The sequence below is a fragment of the Triticum aestivum genome, chromosome 3B (assembly GCF_018294505.1).
Source record: "Triticum aestivum cultivar Chinese Spring chromosome 3B, IWGSC CS RefSeq v2.1, whole genome shotgun sequence".
In the NCBI taxonomy this organism is placed as follows: Eukaryota; Viridiplantae; Streptophyta; class Magnoliopsida; order Poales; family Poaceae; genus Triticum; species Triticum aestivum.
In genome coordinates this window covers 445,474,151-445,492,683 of record NC_057801.1, presented here as the reverse complement: position 1 = coordinate 445,492,683, position 18,533 = coordinate 445,474,151, and the positions used below count along the sequence as shown (strand labels likewise).

At 44.7% G+C, this 18,533-nt stretch overlaps 1 pseudogene; it reads left to right on the top strand.

Moving 5' to 3' along the window:
- Positions 1–18,533, top strand: part of LOC123067526 (uncharacterized) — an 88,512-nt pseudogene that overhangs the window by 66,299 nt on the left and 3,680 nt on the right.

The following is an 18,533-nucleotide window of genomic DNA, read 5'->3' as shown; positions in this document are numbered from 1 at the left end:
ACAGCGGGGGGAAGAGGTGTTACACCGCTGCATAGAGGGGGAGAAAGTTGGTGTTGACGGTAGCAAGATTGTTGATGTAGATCACCGTCCTGATCGTTGCCCCCGGTGGCACTCCGGCGCCACTAGAAGCGAGGGGGAGAGAGCCCCCCCTCCTTCTTCTTCTTCCTTGGCCTCCCCCCTAGATGGGAGGAGGGTTCCCCCTCTTGTCCATGGCCTCCATGGGGCAGAGGGGCGAGAGCCCCTCCGAGATTGGATCTCCCTCTCTATTCTCTTATGTTTCGCGTTCCCCAAATCTTGCCGAAAACTGTTTCTTATATTCCCAGAGATCCGTAACTCCGATTGCGCTGAGATTTTAACACGATTTTTTCCCGGATATAAGATTCCTTGTGCCGGAAGTAGAGGTCCAACCGACGTACGAGGTGGGCACAACCCACCACCTCGCGCCAGGGGCCTCTGGTGCACCCTGGTGTCTTGTGCCCTATGTGGGCCTCCGTTTGCGGTGATTCCAACTCTCAAAAATCACATATATTCCAAAATAATTCTCTGTGAAATTTTATTGCATTTGGACTTTGTTTGATATGGATACTCTGCGATACAAAAAAACATGCAGAAAACAGGAACTGGCACTGGGCACTAGATTAATAGGTTAGTCCAATAAATCATATACAAAGTTGCCAAAAGTATGTAAAACTTGTATAATATTGGCATGAAACAATCAAAATTTATAGATACGACGGAGACGTATCAACCCCTAATGGACCTAAATTCAATTAGGATTTTTTATTATTAATTTAACATCTCTGCAAAATAAGAGGCCCAACTGTTGTGCAGGCCGTTAACATGCCGAGAGACAAAATGGGCTAGGACTTGGCCCATTTACTGAATTTGGCCTCCCCTAGCTTCTCCAAGAAGCTAGGGGCGCCACCTCCTATGGGGCCACATAGGCCCAATATCCTTCCACCACTTGGTCTTTTAAATCCTGTTGATATTTAATTAAATATAAAAGCATCCTAATCATTATTATAGTATTTTATTATTAGTTTAACATCTCCGCAAAACATTTTCCACCAATATATTAATTTCCGGTATTACCCGGCAAACACAGAAACCCTTTCGGTAACCTTGGAACGCTTTCGGTTTCTCTCGAAACTATTTATAATATTAATGAAACTATTTCATAAATATTTCCTAATAAATCTTGCTCCACTAATACTCAACGGATCATGATTACCTTAATCTTGTGACCAAGTAGGTTCGGTAAAACATAGACATGAACAAACTTCTTTGATTCAATGATCGATAGCGGAACCCTGGACATCCATGTCAATCCCTATGAGTACACAAATGGCATTCGAGTGAACGTTTGGTCATCATGTATTGTTCCCTTTGCTTCATGATACCTTAGAGAACCCGAGGTGGGATATATTGGTATCCTCTTGAGGTATTCTCATGCTCACTATACCGGTCTCCTCGATACTGGTTTTTATTCTTCTTTCTAGATGACATGTTCCGACATCCCCGTGACCTAGTCACCCATGTCTGGTCAGACGATGATGGATGCCGCCACACCGAGAGGGCCCTAGGAATATCTCTCCATCGTCGGAGGAGCAAATACTACTCTTGAGCCTAGCCCCTTGTCAAACTTTTCAATGAATCTACAAGTTGTCTTTATGATCACCGTGTTACAGATGATGTTGGAGCAACCCCAAAGTCCACCGTTCGGTAAGAAGTGATTACAATGCTCTCATGGTCTAAGGAATTGAATCACACGTTAACTCTCCGTGTTATAACAATTGACGTACGACGATTGTATCTCAAAGTATAACAAACAAGTCTGGGTTGATTCAATATGATTATTTTCTAACGTCATATTAAAGTATTTTTAGGACTATCGTTACACTTAACGATATCCTAAGATCCGGAGAACATGATCACCAACAACACTTGAGCTTGTCTTATAGGCGAGACTAGGAATCATATTTTATTGTTTATCATTCCACATGTGCATATAAGTTTTTCGATGAATTGCATATTCCAGTATCAAAGTTGTTATAGCATAGAATATAAACTCTTTATTATAAACATGGAAATATAATATTATCGCCTCCAGGGCATATTCCTAACATACATAAGGCAATTCCGATTAAATATTTTGGAATACTGATTCATTATTGGCATCTCACTAACTGAGAGTGGAAACATTTCAAAGATCGCTTAGAGAAGTGGTTCATTATTTGGAAGGGCAAGTTTCTCTTCGTTGTAGCATGCTGGTTTTCATCAATTTTGTTCTCACAAACATGACTCTCTACATGCTCTCATTTTTCCAACTTCCAAAAGCGGTCATGCAAAGGCCAATTTATTTTAGATCTAGATTCTTTCGACAAGGAGATGGTGAAAATAAAATAAAATGGGCTAACCAAGGAAGCATGGTTTGTCGCGAAAGACCAGGTAGGTTTAGGTATTCTGGACTTCCAGGTCAAGAATGATGCCAAATTAGTAAATGGTTGTTCAAATTACTTACCGGGGATCGTGTTTGGCAAACCCTCTTACGCAATAAGTATCTAGGTCAAAATATGTGTCTCAAGCATACTGGAAACCTGGAGATTAAAAAAATGGCAGGTCTGATGGTGTCATAGGAACATCTTTGCCAGTTTAGATCATTCGTGATAAAGCACAACCCTGAGATACCTGACGGTGCAGAAAACTGCCAGATCCCTCGGTACGGGTCCAAGCACAATTGGAAGTCCCGGGTCGGAGGTCGCATGGGGTTTTACCCAGGTTTGGTCCTCCGGAGAGTAACCCTACATGTTGCTTACTTTTTCTATACATGATGGGAGGTATACCTCGTGCGAGGGGTTATGATGATGTATGATATTGCTACCAAGGTTTTTTCTATGTGAGTAAAGACGGGTATGAGAGCCCTCTAGCCTCCCCTTATATAGATGGTGGAGGCTAGGATTTAACAGGAGGAGAGATGCGATCTAGGTAGCCTCCGCCTTTGCTTGAGAGGCAAGATGTCACCAGATCTTGTGGGCCCCTTGGGAGACCTCTTATCGGGCTCTCCTCGATGAGCCACCCCCGGTGTATGACACTGTCAATACCTTTCTAGGAGAACAAGTGGCTAGGAAACACCACTTTTCAGGAACAGTATCCACCGATGTACCACATTGTCGCAATAAGAATGATATTCTTGCGCAAGTGCTCGACCCTTCTACACCAAATGTATCTTCTAGGTGGGATTGATTGGCTCATGTCTTCTGTCATGGCAACATCTTCTTTATCGTGGATTCGATTAATCTCACACAAGGATGTGATGTGTTTCACTGGAATCTAACTAGAAATGTGTCCTTTATAGTTGACTCTATGTATCGTGCACTTTCGCATGCAGAGTTCTAGTGGACAACAATAACAAAAGGAAATCAAAGATACCACTAGAAGTTAAGATTTTTCATGTTGTATCTTCGTAGGGAGTTGTGTTAACTAAAGGCAACGTCATTCATCGCAAGTGTCAAGGAAGCAAGAAGTGTAGTTTTTGTACTCACAATGAGACAATCAACACCTCTTCTTTAAATACAAGTCTGTGTTGGGGATCGTAGCAGAAATTCAAAATTTTCCTACGTGTCACCAAGATCTATCTAAGGAGAAACCAGCAACGAGGGGAAGGAGAGTGCATCTACATACCCTTGTAGATCGCTAAGCGGAAGCGTTCAAGAGAACGGGGTTGAAGGAGTCATACTTGTCGTGATCCAAATCACCGGAGATCCTAGTGCCGAACGGATGGCACCTCCGCGTTCAACACACGTACAGCCCGATGACGTCTCCCATGCCTTGATCCAGCAAGGTGAGAGGGAGAGGTTGAGGAAGACTCCATCCAGCAGCAGCATAACGGCGTGGTGGTGATAGAGGAGCGTGGTAGTCCAGCAGGGCTTCGCCAAGCTCCACGAGATATGAGGAGAAAGAGAGGTAGGGCTGCGCCAACAGGAGAAGAAACTCATGTGTTGGGCTGCTCCTATGCCTCCACTATATATAGGGGGAGAGGGGGCTGCGCCCCCACCTAGGTTTCCACCCCTAGGGGGCGGCGGCCAGCCCTAGATCCCATCTAGGGGGCGGCCAAGGGGTGGAGAGGGGGAAACTTGCCCCCCAAGCAAGGTGGGGCGCCCCCTCCCAAAACCCTAGGCGCCTTGGGCCCTTGTGGGGGGGCGCACCAGCCCACCTGGGGCTGGTCCCCTCCCACACTTGGCCCATGCAGCCCTCCGGGGCCGGTGGCCCCACTTGGTGGACCCCCGGGACCCTCCCGGTGGTCCCGGTACGTTACGATGATGTCTTACCGAGTGGGCCCAGAGATACCTCTCCGTTTACACGGAGTGACAAATCCCAGTCTCGATTCGTGCCAGCCCAACAGACACTTTCGGAGACACATGTAGTGCACCTTTATAGCCACCCAGTTACGTTGTGACATTTGGTACACCCAAAGCATTCCTACGGTATCCGGGAGTTGCACAATCTCATGGTCTAAGGAAATGATACTTGACATTAGAAAAGCTTTAGCATACGAACTACACGATCTTTGTGCTAGGCTTAGGATTGGGTCTTGTCCATCACATCATTCTTCTAATGATGTGATCCCGTTATCAACGACATCCAATGTCCATGGTTAGGAAACCGTAACCATCTGTTGATCAACGAGCTAGTCAACAGAGGCTTACTAGGGACATGGTGTTGTCTATGTATCCACACATGTATCTGAGTTTCCTATCAATACAATTATAGCATGGATAATAAACGATTATCATGAACAAGGAAATATAATAATAATAACCCATTTATTATTGCCTCTAGGGCATATTTCCAACAGTCTCCCACTTGCACTAGAGTCAATAATCTAGTTCACATCGCCATGTGATTAACACTCACAGGTCACATCGTCATGTGACCAACATCCAAAGAGTTTACTAGTGTCGCTAAACTAGTTCACATCATCATGTGATTAAGACTCAATGAGTTCTGGGGTTTGATCATGTTTTGCTTGTGAGAGAGGTTTTAGTCAATGAGTCTGCAACATTCATATTTGTATGTACTTCGCAATTCTCTATGTCATATTGTAAATGCTGCTTCCACGCTCTACTTGGAGCTATTCCAAATGGTTGCTCCACTATACGTATCCGTTTTGCTACTCAGAGTCATTCGGAAAGGTGTTAAAGCTTGCATCGACGTAACCCTTTACGCCGAACTCTTTATCACCTCCATAATTGAGAAACATGTCCTTATTTACTCCAAGGACAATTTTTTGACCGATGTCCAATGATCCCCATTCCTGGATCATTCTTGTACCCCTTGACTGACTCATGGCAAGGCACACTTCCGGTGTGGTACACAGCATAGCATACTATAGAGCCTACGTCTGAAGCATAGGGGACGACCTTCGTCCTTTCTCTCTCTTCTGCCGTGGTCGAGCTTTAAGTCTTAACTTCATACCTTACAACTCAGCCAAGAACTCCTTCTTTGACTGATCCATCTTGAACACCTTCAAGATCATGTCAAGGTATATGCCCATTTGAAAGCACCATTAAGCGTTTTTGATCTATCCTTATAGATCTTGATGCTCAATGTTCAAGTAGCTTAATCCGGGTTTTCCCTTGAAAAACACTTTTCAAATAACCCTATATGCTTTCTAGAAATTCTACATCATTTCTGATCAACAATATGTTTACAACATATACTCATCAGAAATTCTATAGTGCTCCCACTCACTTCTTTGGAAATACAAGTTTCTCATAAACTTTGTATAAACCCAAAATCTTTGATCATCTTATCAAAGTACATATTCCAACTCCAAGATGCTTACTCTAGTCCTTAGAAAGATCGCTGGAGCTAGCATACCTTTTAGCATCCTTAGGATCGACAAAACCTTTCTGATTGTATCACATACAACCTTTCCTTACGAAAACTGGTAAGGAAACTTGTTTTGACATCCATCTGCCAGATTTCATAAATGCAGCTTGTGCTAACATGATTCTGACGGACTTCAAGCATCGCTACAGATGAGAAAATCTCATCGTAGTCAACTCCTTGAACTTGTGAAAAACTCTTCGCCACAAGTCGAGCTTCATAGACGGCGACGTTACCGTCCACGTCCGTCTTCTTCTTAAAGATCCATTTATCTCAATGGCTTGCCGATCATCGGGCAAGTCCACCAAAGTCCATGCTTTGTTATGATACATGGATCCTATCTCGGATTTCAGGGCTTCTAACCATTTGTCGGAATATGGGCCCACCATAGCTTCTCCATAGCTCATAGGTTCATTGTTTTCTAGCAACATGACCTTCAAGACAGGATCACCGTACCAGTCTGAAGCAGTACGCGTCCTTGTCGCCCTACGAGGTTCGGTAGTGACTTGATCTAAAGCTTCATGATCACTATCATAAGCTTCCACTTCAATTGGTGTAGGTGCCACAGGAACAACTTCCTGTGCCCTGCTACACACTTGTTGAAGTGACGGTTCAATAACCTCATCAAGTCTCCACTATCCTCCCACTCAATTCTCGAGACAAACCTTTCCTCGAGAAAGGACCCGATTCAAGAAACAATCCCTATTGCTTTTGGATCTGAATTAGGAGGTATACCCAACTGTTTTGGGGGTCCTATGAAGATGCATTTTATCTGCTTTGGGTTCGAGCTTATCAACCTGAAACTTTTTCACATAAGCGTCGCAGCCCCAAACCTTTAAGAAACGACAACTTAGGTTTCTCCACACCACAGTTCAAACGGTGTCGTCTCAACGGAATTACGTGGTGCCCTATTTAAAGTGAGTGTGGTTGTCTCTAATGCCTAACCCATGAACGATAGTGGTAATTCGATAAGAGACATCATGGCATGCACCATATCCAATAGGGTGCAACTATGATGTTCGGACACACCATCACACTATGGTGTTCCAGGCAGTATTGGTTGTGAAACAATTTCCACAATGTCTTAATTGTGTGCCAAAACTCGTAACTCAGATATTCATCTCTATGATCATATCATAGACATTTTATCCTCTTGTCACGAAGATCTTAAACTTCACTCTGAAATTACTTGAACCATTCAATAATTCAGACTTGTGTTTCATCAAGTAAATATACAACATCTACTTGAATCATCTGTGAAGTAAGAACATAACGATATTCACTGCATGCCTCAGCACTCATTGGACTGCACACATCAAAATGTGTTACTTCCAACAAGTTGCTATCTTGTTCCATTTTACTGAAAACAAGGCTTTTCAGTCATCTTGCCCATGTGGTATGATTTGCATATCTCAAGTGATTCAAAATCAAGTGAGTCCAAACGATCCATCTGCATGGAGTTTCTTCATGCGTATACACCAATAGACATGGTTTGCATGTCTCAAACTTTTCAAAAACGAGTGAGTCCAAAGATCCATCAACATGGAGCTTCTTCATGCGTATTATACCAATATGACTTACATGGCAGTGCCACAAGTAAGTGGTACTATCATTACTATCTTATATCTTTTGGCATGAAAATGTGTATCACTACGATCGAGATTCAATAAACCATTCCTTTAGTTGCAAGACCATTGAAGGTATTATTCAAATAAATAGAGTAACCATTATTCTCCTTAAATGAATAACCGTATTGCGATAGACATAATCCAATCATGTCTATGCTCAACGCAAACACCAAATGACAATTATTCAGGTTTAATACTAATCTTGATGGTAGAGGGAGCGGGCGATGTTTGATCACATCAACCTTGGAAAGACTTCCAACACACATCGTCATCTCACCTTTAGCTAGTCTCCGTTTATTCCGTAGCTCTTTATTTCAAGTTACTAACACTTAGCAACCGAACCGGTATCTAATACCCTGGTGCTACTAGGAGTACTGGTAAAGTACACATTAACACAATGTATATCCAATATACTTCTATCGACCTTGCCAGCCTTCTCATCTACCAAGTATCTAGGGTAATTCTGCTCCAGTGGTTGTTCCCCTTATTACAGAAGCACTCAGTCTCGGGTTAAGGTTCAACCTTGGGTTTCTTCACTGGAGCAGCAGCTGATTTGCCGTTTCATGAAGTATCCCTTCTTGCCCTTGCCCTTCTTGAAACTAGTGGTTTCACCAACCATCAACAATTGATGCTCCTTCTTGATTTCTACTTTCGCGGTGTCAGATATCGCGAATATCTCAAGGATCATCATATCTATCCCTGATAGGTTATAGTTCATCACGAAGCTCTAGCAGCTTGGTGGCAATGACTTTGGAGAAACATCACTATCTCATCTGGAAGATCAACTCCCACTCGATTCAAGTGATTGTTGCACTCAGACAATCTGAGCACAAGCTCAACGATTGAGCTTTTCTCCCTTAGTTTGCAGGCTAAGAAAATCGTCGGAGGTCTTATACCTCTTGACGTGGGCACGAGCCTGAAATCCCAATTTCAGCCCTCGAAACATCTCATATGTTCTGCGACGTTTCGAAAATGTCTTTGGTGCCTACTATCACGTAGTTATCAAAACGTGTATGTCCGATGTTCGCAACATCCACAGACGACGTTTGGGGTTCAGCACACTGAGCGGTGCATTAAGGACATAAGCTTTCTACTGTCCGCATAATCGCTACTTTCAACTTTCAACTATATTTTCTCTAGGAACATATCTAAACAGTGGAACTAAAGCGCGAGCTTACGACATAATTTGCAAAGGTCTTTTGACTATGTTCAGGATAATTAAGTTCATCTTATGAACTCCCACTCAGATAGACATCCCTCTAGTCATCTAAGTGATTACATGATCCGAGTCAACTAGGCCGTGTCCGATCATCACGTGAGACGGACTAGTCATCATCGGTGAACATCTTCAAGTTGATTGTATCTACTATACGACTCATGCTCGACCTTTCGGTCTCTTGTGTTCCGAGGCCATGTCTGTACATGCTAGGCTCGTCAAGTTAACCTAAGTGTTTCGCGTGTGTAAATCTGGCTTACACCCGTTGTATGTGAACGTAAGAATCTATCACACCCGATCATCACGTGGTGCTTCGAAACGACGAACTTTCGCAACGGTGCACAGTTAGGGGGAACACTTTCTTGAAATTTTAATGAGGGATCATCTTATTTACTACCGTCGTTCTAAGCAAATAAGATGCATAAACATGATAAACATCACATGCAATCAAATAGTGACATGATATGGCCAATATCATTTTGCTCCTTTTGATCTCCATCTTCGGGGCTCCATGATCATCATCGTCACCGGCATGACACCATGATCTCCATCATCATGATCTCCATCATCGTGTCTTCATGAAGTTGTCTCGCCAACTATTACTTCTACTACTATGGCTACCGGTTAGCAATAAAGTAAAGTAATTACATGGCGTTGTTCAATGACACGCAGGTCATACAATAAATAAAGACAACTCCTATGGCTCCTGCCGGTTGTCATACTCATCGACATGCAAGTCGTGATTCCTATTACAAGAACATGATCAATCTCATACATCACATATCATTCATCACATTCTTCTTGGCCATATCACATCACATAGCATACCCTGCAAAAACAAGTTAGACGTCCTCTAATTGTTGTTTGCATGTTTTACGTGGCTGCTATGGGTTTCTAGCAAGAACGTTTCTTACCTACGCAAAACCACAACGTGATATGCCAATTGCTATTTACCCTTCATAAGGACCCTTTTCATCGAATCCGTTCCGACTAAAGTGGGAGAGACTGGCACCCGCTAGCCACCTTATGCACCAAGTGCATGTTAGTCGGTGGAACCTATCTCGCGTAAGTGTACGTGTAAGGTCGGTCTGGGCCACTTCATCCCACAATACCGTCGAAACAAGATTGGACTAGTAACAGTAAGCATATTGAACAAAATCAACGCCCACAACTACTTTGTGTTCTACTCGTGCAAAGAATCTACGCAATAGACCTAGCTCATGATGCCACTGTTGGGGAACGTAGCAGAAATTCAAAATTTTCCTACGTGTCACCAAGATCTATCTATGGAGAAACCAGCAACGAGGGGAAGGAGAGTGCATCTACATACCCTTGTAGATCGCTAAGCGGAAGCATTCAAGAGAACGGGGTTGAAGGAGTCGTACTCGTCATGATCCAAATCACCGGAGATCCTAGTGCCGAACGGACGGCACCTCCGTGTTCAACACACGTACAGCCCGATGACGTCTCCCATGCCTTGATCCAGCAAGGTGAGAGGGAGAGGTTGAGGAAGACTCCATCCAGCAGCAGCACAACGGCGTGGTGGTGATGGAGGAGCGTGGTAGTCCAGCAGGGCTTCGCCAAGCTCCGCGAGATATGAGGAGAAAGAGAGGTAGGGCTGCGCCAACAGGAGAAGAAACTCATGTGTTAGGCTGCTCCTATGCCTCCACTATATATAGGGGGAGAGGGGGCTGCGCCCCACCTAGGTTTCCACCCCTAGGGGGCGGCGGCCAGCCCTAGATCCCATCTAGGGGGCGGCTAAGGGGTGGAGAGGGGGAAACTTGCCCCCCAAGCAAGGTGGGGCGCCCCCTCCCAAAACCCTAGGCGCCTTGGGCCCTTGTGGGAGGGGCGCACCAGCCCACCTGGGGCTGGTCCCCTCCCACACTTGGCCCATGCAGCCCTCCGGGGCCGGTGGCCCCACTTGGTGGACCCCCGGGACCCTCCCGGTGGTCCCGGTACGTTACCGATAAAACCCGAAACTTTTCCGGTGACCAAAACAGGACTTCCCATATATAAATCTTCACCTCCGAACCATTCCGGAACTCCTCGTGACGTCCGGGATCTCATCCGGGACTCCGAACAACATTCGGTAACTACATACAAACTTCCTTTATAACCCTAGCATCATCGAACCTGAAGTGTGTAGATCCTATGGGTTCGGGAACCATGCAGACATGACCGAGACGTTCTCCGGTCAATAACCAACAGCGGGATCTGGATACCCATGTTGGCTCCCACATGTGCCATGATGATCTCATCGGATGAACCACGATGTCGAGGATTCAATCAATCCCGTATTCAATTCCCTTTGTCTGGCGGTATTGTACTTGCCCGAGATTCGATCGTCGGTATGCCGATACCTTGTTCAATCTCGTTACCGGCAAGTCCCTTTACTCGTTCCGTAACACATCATCCCGTGATCAACCCCTTGGTCACATTGTGCACATTATGATGATGTCCTACCGAGTGGGCCCAGAGATACCTCTCCGATCACACGGAGTGACAAATCCCAGTCTCGATTCGTGCCAACCCAACAGACACTTTCGGAGATACCTGTAGTGCACCTTTATAGCCACCCAGTTACGTTGTGACGTTTGGTACACCCAAAGCATTCCTACGGTATCCGGGAGTTGCACAATCTCATGGTCTATGGAAATGATACTTGACATTAGAAAAGCTTTAGCATACGAACTACACGATCTTTGTGCTAGGCTTAGGATTGGGTCTTGTCCATCACATCATTCTGCTAATGATGTGATCCCGTTATCAACGACATCCAATGTCCATGGTTAGGAAACCATAACCATCTATTGATCAACGAGCTAGTCAACAGAGGCTTACTAGGGACATGGTGTTGTTTATGTATCCACACATGTATCTGAGTTTCCTATCAATACAATTATAGCATGGATAATAAACGATTATCATGAACAAGGAAATATAATAATAATAATAACCAATTTATTATTGCCTCTAGGGCATATTTTCAATAGTCTGCACATCCTACATGGCGAGTCATCCCCCCACAAGTATTGCCAATATGTGGTGTCACTGCTTAGATTTAATATCAATAAGGTTTAGTACGTTAATAACGATGAGAGCACATGTCTTACTATGCTCGCTTTTGGCAAAGTAGTAATCATTTTGTTTTTAATGCCAAAATCTCCTCTCATGCAGGTTATCTATCGCTATACACACAGACATCGTATGTGGTCTATGTTGCACCGAACAAAGTATCAACCATTGTTCAAGGTGGTGTGCATGCGGTTTGATCGGATGGCCAAAGTGGTTTTTACCCAACTGACAACACAATCTTCAGATTGATCGACCACCTCATTCTTCAGTCCCATATGACTTTGTTGCTAATATGTCAATTTTTTTTTACTATGTCGGACTATTAGTTTTGGTTCTGTGTATCTTAATTATGCAGAAGTCAAGTTTCAGTCATCATGTCTTGTAGATGCTTGATGCTACCTATAAAATATTTTTTGATTGGTTTCTCAAGAAAAAGAAAGTTATTTTTTTTGTCTTTATCAAAAAGTAGCTCAACACTTTTTTTTGGAAATGGCGGTATACCCCCGGCCTCTGCATCATGATGATGCATGCGGCCCTTTTATTAAATATCTAGAAAGTAGCAACACAAAAGTCTTACAGCTCGCAAACAGAGCAGAAAACAAAACACAAAGGACTGAAAAAGTGAAGCGGACAAAGACAACCGGTATGTTGATAATAAGGACAAGCTCTCTAGACTCCTATCCTGTTATGTGTATGCCATCCGAACCGGTTGAATATAACTCGAGCCACCATCTCCCATTGGTTGCACCCAGTAACCAAAGGCTCCCTGGAGTCCGTAGGAGTGAGTAAGGACCACGTACGGATCCAAGCAGTAGCTCTGAAGATAACCTGCAAAAAAGTTAAGTTGTGTTGTCTGTTAAAAATCATATCATTTCTGCAGTTCCATATAGCCCATAATAGCGCACATATTCCAATCCGAATACGAGCTGCCGTGATCTGTTCAACCCTAGCTAACCACGTCCCAAACAAAGATGCGATATCTATTGGAGGAGTGATATTAAAAGCAATATGAATCGTTCTCCAAAGTAACTTGGCAAGTGGGCATTCGATAAATAAATGTTGTATTGTCTCATCCTTAGTGCAAAAGCAACACCGCGAGTTACCTACCCATCGCCTCTTAAGTAAGTTGTCCTTTGTGAGTATTACTTGCTTGTGGACAAACCACATGAAAATTTTAATCCGCAAAGGAACCTTAACCTTCCATATATGAATTGACCTTGGGATGGGTCCGGAATTAATCAGATCCGTATAAAAAGATTTCACCGTAAATATCCTATTTTTAGTTAACTTCCAATGTGTGGAGTCCGGCACCTCGGAGAGTTGAACTTCAATCAATCTCCGAACCAGGTGCATCCAGGCTGTCCATCTCTCACCCACTAACGTACGTCTGAACTGGATGTTCAAGGGAATAGTTTGAAGGACGATACCTACGTAATCTTCCTTACGTTGCACAATATTGTAAAGGGTAGGATATTGTAAGGCCAGAGGTGTCTCTCCTAGCCACGTATCCTCCCAAAATCTTGTTGACATCCCGTTGCCAATCAAGAATTTGACCCTACGAAAGAACATATCCTTTGTTCTCATAAGTCCCTTCCAGAACGGTGAATCAGTTGGTCTGATGGTTACCTGGGCAAGCGTTTTGGAGTGCAAATATTTATTGCGCAGGATTTGAGCCCACATGCCCTCCGGCTCTGTCTCTAACCTGTACAACCATTTGCTCATAGGGCATTTATTCTTAATTTCCAAGTACTCAATGCCGAGGCCCCCTTGGTCTTTAGGTCGACAAAGGATATCCCATCTGGCGAGACGGTATTTCCTCTTGGCCTCATCAGACTGCCAAAAGAAACGAGATCGAAAGAAATCAAGTCGCTTTCGGACTCCTTTCGGAATTTCGAAGAACGAAAGTAAAAACATTGGCATGCTAGTCAATACTGAGTTAATCAAAAGTAGTCGACCTCCATATGACATCAACTTGCCCTTCCAGCAGCTGAGTTTTTTTTTTTCAATTCGTTCTTCAATACACTTCCATTCCTTATTGGATAGTTTACGGTGATGAATCGGAATACCCAAGTAACTGAATGGTAAAGCACCTAATTCGCGTCCAAACAATTGTCTGTAAGTATGTTCCTCGTCTTTGGCTTTCCCAAAACAGAACACTTCGCTCTTATGAAAATTGATTTTTAATCCAGACAATTGTTCGAATAAACATAAGATAAGTTTCATGTTACGTGCTTTAGCCATGTCATGTTCCATGAAAATAATAGTGTCATCAGCATATTGTAGAATGGACACACACCCCCCATCGACCAGATGAGGAACTAGACCCTCTACATGGCCATGGTGCTTGGCCCTACCAATAATGACGGCTAGCCTATCTGCCACAATATTGAACAGAAGAGGTGACATGGAATCCCCTTGTCGCAACCCCTTGCGCGTCTGGAAGTAGTGACCGATATCATCGTTCACCTTAATTCCGACACTACCTTTCTGGACTTGAGTATCCACCTGGTTCCTCCAGGTTTCACTAAAACCCTTCATACGCATTGCCTGCTGAAGAAAAGGCCATTTGACTTTATCATAAGCCTTCTCAAAATCCACTTTTAAGATAACCCCATCTAGTTTCTTCGAGTGAATTTCGTGAAGCGTTTCATGTAGGACAACCACTCCTTCGAGTATGTGTCGTCCAGGCATGAAAGCTGTCTGACTAGGCTGAACCACTGAGTGAGCAATTTGTGTCAATATATTGGTTCCTACCTTTGTGAAGATTTTAAAACTCACATTCAGCAGGCAAATGAGCCGGAATTGTTCTATCCGGACCGCCTCATTCTTCTTCGGTAATAACGTTATCGTACCAAAGTTGAGGTGAAACAACTCCAAATGGCCATCGAAAAAATCGTGAAACATAGGCATAAGATCATCTTTAATGATATGCCAACATTTCTTATAGAATTCAGCTGGAAACCCATCTGGTCCCGGTGCTTTATTCGGCTTCATCTGAGTAATGGCCAGATGAATTTCTTTTTCAGTAAACAGTGCAGAGAGAACATCGTTCTCCGCTGCCTGTAATTGAGGTATATCATCAATCACAGACTCATCAAGAGACACCGTCGAAGTATTTGGAGGACCAAAAAGGCCTTTATAATAGTTAGAAATATATGCTTTCAGATTCTCATGCCCCACTATTGTTCCCTCGTCCTGTTCAAGTTGTATGATCTTCTTCTTCCTATGTTTACCATTTGCAACCATATGGAAGAACTGTGTGTTGTCGTCCCCTTGGACAACCTTAAGCGTTTTCGCACGCAACGCCCACTTGAGTTCCTCCTCTCTCAAGAGAGCACGAAGGCCTTGCTCAGCCTCGGACTTGGTTCGATGCTCATTAACAGAAAGAAGCGTGGTATCAACCTTTACACCTAGTGTCTCAATGAGTTGAGTTAGACGTTTTTTTTCTGTTTATAAATCCCACTCTCATTTCTGACCCATCCTCTCAGAAATTGTGAGAGATGTCTAATCTTATTCTGCCATCTCTCGACAGATACGCGGAAGTAGCTCAACACTTAATAATAACCTACTTACAAAGACAAACCAGCGTGTCGTGGCATCATCTCATCTTCCCCAACAAAACAAAAACCATTTAATCCTATGATGCCAGATCGGAGTAAGACCATTTGACCATGCAAAACGTAAAGAACTGCCAAGTTTGGAATTTCCTCGGGCTGCCGTTAGTGCATTGACTCGTTTGTCGTACACTATACAGCGCGAGTGATACGCGGCTCATTCTGCGTAAAAATAAGGTGAAGAAAGAGGAGCTCCCGGTAAGAAGCCAAGCCCGTGGCCGTCCCGAGGAGAGGTCAAACAAGATTCTCCGGCCGTGTCTTCGATAATGAATTACTCCTACGTACTATCACTGGCACCCTCCAGCACCACAGATTCTCTCAGCCCAGTGCCTGGCCACGAGCAGTTGGTGAATTGGCATCGGCAAAGCTTAACAAAATCTGGCACCGATTTTTTGAGTTAAGCCCAGACTGAGATAATAATCCACCTTTGCACGGGGGTGTGCTGTGCATGCATGCACAACACTTGTAGCTAGTGCATCGATTCAGCATTTGTCCTTTTGTTCTTATTTTGAAAACGATTCAGCATTTCTTCCCAAACATTTCCGACGCAGCAGCTTGACAGCACTAGGTAGCCTCCCTAGTTGGCTGTATATAAAGCCACGAGAAACAGAGCCACGAGGCAAGGGACCTCTCACCCCTCCCGTTTCCCTTCCCTACCTCGGTTCAAATCACCCACGCCGCCTCAAACTCGAGCTCGAGCCCGTCGGAGAAGCTCCTCCTCGCCCACCGTCGCTCTGACCGATCCATCGTCATGTCTCCCGTGGTAGTCGACCCATCCAGGGCCTCGGCGTGGGGTCTTTGATCCGAGCGACGCCGGCACAGACGATCGACGGCGCGCCTCCCCTTCACCGCAGGTAAGAAAGACTGCTGCTCCTACCTGATCTGATGAAGCTCAAACTGTTCTGTTCTTGTGAGCCGTGAACTTGGTGCTTCTAGTCGCCGCCGATCGCCGTGGCCAGAACCAGATGCGCTTGCTTGCTAGTTCTTGCTGATATTCCATTTCCTTCTTGTTACCGAAGCTGAGGCGCGCTGGAGTCCTTTAGCCCCAAACATCAATCACTTGGCAATCGCATGGTGGTAAATTCACAGCCGTGAAAACACCAGCCAGGTACTAGCATGAGACATGACACATTTGACTAAGATTCCCAGCACCATGGCTGCCAAAAACTCCAAAGGGCGATGTAACTTGCTGCTATTTTCACATGCAACAAAGCGAGAGACGCACATGCGGCTCTTAAATGCCCAGTAGGAGTACAGCAGTACTAACTGAAGTTGGAGTAGAGGTTGTCGAGTAGCTAGGCCAAGCACATTGGTATCGTTATTTCATGCAGCCGCGGAGGGAAAAGAAAACAAACAAATGGGCGATGTGCCTCCGCAAGTGTGATATCCTCGGAGATCTAGCCACTGATCTGAAACGATGGCAGGGCTGCTGCACACACCCATGCACGCAGAGGAGAGGAGTCAGGAAACCTCGGCTCGGTAGCGCTGACACGAGCTATGCGGTGATCCACGGTGTGAGCGTTAAAACTCTTCTCTTCTCGTCGTCAAGAGTATATATACTGCCATATGCATGGATGCATTTCTGTCCTCTTTCGATCTTCATCGCTAGGGAATGGTCGAGTTCATCTCTAGGGATCAGGGAATGGTTGAGTTCCCGGGTGTTTGACCTCGAGTGCTCATGCTTGCGTAGCCAGTAGCCTCGCCTATTTCCTATGCCGCCAACGCCTAGCAGAATCTTTCCGTCTCTTTCATGATGGCAATAGGCCAACGCGTATACGCGGATATACTCTACCCCCAGACCATTAAGAATTCTTGAGATGGAACTTTATAACTACTATGCCTTTTTCCAAAGGAAATATATATATACAAGAGTAGTAGTATAGATGTGTGTGCGCATTGCTTTCAGACAAACCACACCCATAAAAATAGGATACCCTGAACTGAAGGAGCTTGTCAGGAGTAGGTGCCAAATATCCAGTCCATTGCTGACATCACAAGACTTTAGGACGGCAAAGCTATGAAATTTTCGGACGGCGTACCTTTTGCCGCTTCCTTCCTAATCATGCCTCCTTTTTGGTAGATTATGCCCTAATAAACGCTAAATAGTGGAGTAATAAAATAGGAGACCTGTCCTCTTTCATGTACAGTACTCCCTCCGTTCCTAAATGCAAGTCTTTTTAGAGATTTCACAACAAACTACATACGGATGTATATGAACATATTATAGAATGTAGATTCACTCATTTTACTCCGTATGTAGTTCATAGTGAAACCTCTAAAAAGACTTACATTTAGAAACGGAGGGAGTATGTCCTATGGAGATGTTTCGTTTCTTTCTAACAAAGAAAGCTACTGACGGCTTCAAACTACTAGTATAAAATTAAAAATTCAGACAGGGCCCCCGTGGACCAGTTTGTGGTAGCGTACTAAAACTAAATCATTGGCATTAGAAGAATTGAGGTTGCTTTGCTTAACCAGGTCGAATGTACATTAAACATGAACGAAGCGTGCAAACTTGGCCGTGCCAATAATCATCTACTACCTGAATGCAATAATTCGGGGACAAGGACACAGCAGGGTTTTGCACTGCACCGTATTTAATTGTCGCCTGATGCGCACCACAGTGGGATTGATGGCGACCCTCGTCAGTTTGGTTACGTGGTACCGTACGTACTTATATCATAATATCGTCTCGTAGTAATGCTTTAGGTGTACTTGGAAGCTGTTGTTACTGTTTGGTTAATGATGTTTTGGGTGCTCAATCAATCATGTACTGTATGTAGAGACAAATCACAACATAGTATCAGATATTGATATTCAGATTCCTGCAACACAACCTTCAGAGCGCCTACGCCCCCGACTCCCGTGCCGCTCCCGCGGGCGGCCCGGGAGTTAACCCTAGCCGCCGCCGCCAGTTCCTCACCTCCGGCTCTTCTCCCCTCGCCGCCGCCGGCATGGGTCGCCGGGCAAAGCCCGCGCGGCCTGGCGGCGGGGGGGCCCTCTCCACCTCTGTTTCGGGGCTTCGCGGCGCGGGCCGTTGGCCTCGGCGGGAGCGTGTGGGGTCGCTCTGCTCAAGGCAGCGCGGCAAGACGGCGGCGCGGCATGTCGACG